General features: G+C 43.0%; 1 protein-coding gene across 1 annotated transcript in view; it reads right to left on the reverse strand.

Annotated features, from left to right (window-relative positions):
* Dok5 (docking protein 5) overlaps positions 1-3,093 on the reverse strand; it is a 147,959-nt gene that overhangs the window by 129,965 nt on the left and 14,901 nt on the right. The gene's annotated exons all lie outside the window — the stretch shown is intronic.

A 3,093-nucleotide genomic window follows, 5' to 3' on the forward strand; every position in this document is an offset into this window, starting at 1 on the left:
AGCCTGGTCTACAGAGCTAGTTCCAGGACAGGCTCCAAAGCCACGGCGAAACCCTGTCTCGAAAAACCAAAAAAAAAAAAAGTGTCTCTTTTCACAATTGGTTCCTTATAGAAGCTAGGATACAGATATACACAAAACCACACACATGTATCTTTCTTCACAACTGAGACAGAGGTGTCCCCAAGGCTGCGCATCAACATTGCCATAGTGTCATTCAAAACTATTTTCCAATAGCCATAAAAAGTCACTCCCTTTAAACTCATGATTTCAGTTATGAAAAAAGAAAAAAACATGCACAAACATACCTATTCCAATACTGTGTTCAATAAAATGAAAACATTCATAAAGACTTAAAATGCATAGATTATTAGTACAATTAAATACTGTACCCCATAGAGCTGCCGGGGTTGATCTCTGTGTAGAGAGATTTTTAAGATGCTTTACGTGAAAAAGATAAAAAATGGTGTATACAATACATGACACTGAAGAAAATGGAACATACAACACACATGTAAAAATTTACAGATATATGTGTGTGTATGGATATAGTGTCATAAGTCAGAAATGTTCCTGGAAAGATGTGCAGGAAACACTAGCTTGGGCAGCTTTGGAGGGAACTGAGTAGCTTTTGGAAAGAAAGATGAAAGAAAATATTTTTCACTGTGTACCTTTTTTTAAGCTTTCAGCTTTATAATTTAGAGCCATGAAAACTGGATAATTATGCTTCTTGAAATAGTATCATTTGTTATAGAAACAATAAGGTGATTGGTTAAATGAGTGCAGGTCACGGAACTAACACCCACCATTCATCTATTAATGGTTTATTGCGGGTCTGCGTAATCTGTGGTACCAAGATCTGAGGCTTAAATAGTGCCTCAGTGCGCAAAGGGAACAAAGAATGCTGGATGAATGAAAGAATGAATGAATGAATGAAGAGGGAATGAGTGAATGGGATCTATGTTTCCACAAACAGATGTAACTGCATTAGGTATTATAAACTACTAGAACAATCCGGTTGCTGGCAGAATGACTATGAAATTGATCTCTGTGGTTACTGTGGTTTCTGACAGTGTCAGGAATACCCTACAGAGAGCCCAGAAATGCCTGCCCATGATGTACAGACCAGGGGCACGCTCTACCAATGAACCTTCCCAGCCTTCAGTGCACACACAGACAGTGTGATCAGCAGGGCATAAGCCACAAAGCCAAATCCAATGCCCTCGTCATCTGCAAGCTTAATGAACAAATTGCATTCATGGCATTCATTCAGGAATTGGAATTTGCTCGAAATTCATAAATCAATACCATATGTCTTCTTCCCAGTTCTGGAATAAATAAAGTCTGAGCATTCACAGGAATCATTAAAGGTGGATTATCAGTGTGCCAGAGATGGCTCTGCTCACCCTTGCAAGGTGTGTTCTTAATTTTCCTCTGGCTATAATGAAATTCTTAAATGAATGAAAGAATTTACAGAGGTTCCAAGTCACGGATGTTACGAAACACTGTATTTACACGCACATGCGTAGTTCACGCTAAAGTCTAAAACACACAAGAGGATTATAAGGATGGCTTGGTGCTATTACTTGGCCAGGAATGCAGACACAGCAAATGTCAGCTTCACCATGAGGCTGGGAAAACACACTTGCAGCCAGGAAGGCATTTCTGTATGAGCAGTGATATTGCTGGCCACTGAGGTGGGGGATGACGACGTGTTTGTCTTCATAAGTTCTGTAGAATCTCACATAAGCATCAATGATGCCTCCAAAGGAGACACACATCTCCCTCAAGTGAATTTCGATTTTGGAGAACTCACTGGTCTGGAAGATTTCTCTCTTAATTTTGTGGCCTTTCTCTTGGGTGGCAGAGAATGGATTTGAAAAGCAGGCAGCTGTCAGTCACACTGTGGGAAGAAAGACTTCCTGCTCATCTGCCCATCTCCCTGGACCCAGTTTGCAGGAGAGGCTTTCTCCTTTCAGCCATGACTTTCAGATTGTATGTATTTCTTCTGATACCTTCCTGTATTCCATACTTTTCTCTTTCATTCCTTTCCTATTTTCGTGTGTGTGTGTGTGTGTGTGTGTGTGTGTGTGTGTGTATGGGGGGCACTAATTTGTATATGTGCACAGAAGCACGTGTGAGCTTGTATGTGTGGAGGCTCAAGATTAATAATCAAGAGTCAACCGTGATCAATCCTTCACCTTATCCATTGAAGCAAAATATCTCACCCAACCCAGGGTCTCTCAACCTAACCCAGTGTCTCCTGCCCAACCAGGTCTCTCAAACTAACCCAGGGTCTCTCAAACTAATCCAGGGTCTCCCATCTAACCCAGGGTCTCCCACCCAAACCAGGGTCTCCCACCCAAACCAGGGTCTCCTAACCTACCCCAGGGCTTGGTGACACACCTAGTCTCATTAGCCAGACTGCTCTGGGGCTCTGCAGTCTCCCCTTTCTGAGACTGGATTTACAGGCAGGCTTCCAGATGCAGCATGCATATGTGTTCTCAGGATCCAAACTCTGGCTCTCATGCTCACTCTGTAAGCATGCTAGCAAGTGAGCTGTCTCCTCAACCCCCAGTACTCTTGTCTGAAACTTTAATATTTATCTTTTCAGACAGCATGGGCAGGGATTCAGATGGCTATGACCCCAGGGCAAGTTAACATAGTATGTCCCAAAAATAGAAGGCACCCAAACTCTCTAGCCACTAATCACACCATCCCAAGTCAACAGTACAAAGCATGGCCTATGTTGAACAGTCTCGATGCTCTTTCTCATGAGGGACAATTTAAATGTCTTAATTATCAAACCAACATAGACATTTGATGGAGGAAGGTCATTGGTTAATTAAATAAAGAAGCTGCTTGCCCTGATAGGTTAAAACATGGGTGGGAGGAGTAAACAGAACAGAATGCTGGGAGGAAGAGGAAGTGAGCTCACACTCAACAGCTCTCCTCTCGGGGGCAGACGCCTCAGACAGAGACGCCATCCTCCCCTCTCCCAGGCAGACACACGCGATGAAGCTCCTACCCAGGATGGACGTAGGCTAGAATCTTCCCGGTAAGACCGGTGCTCACAGATTATTAGAGATGGGTTGA

Source organism: Microtus ochrogaster, linkage group LG8, assembly GCF_000317375.1.
Source record: "Microtus ochrogaster isolate Prairie Vole_2 linkage group LG8, MicOch1.0, whole genome shotgun sequence".
NCBI classification, from domain to species: Eukaryota; Metazoa; Chordata; class Mammalia; order Rodentia; family Cricetidae; genus Microtus; species Microtus ochrogaster.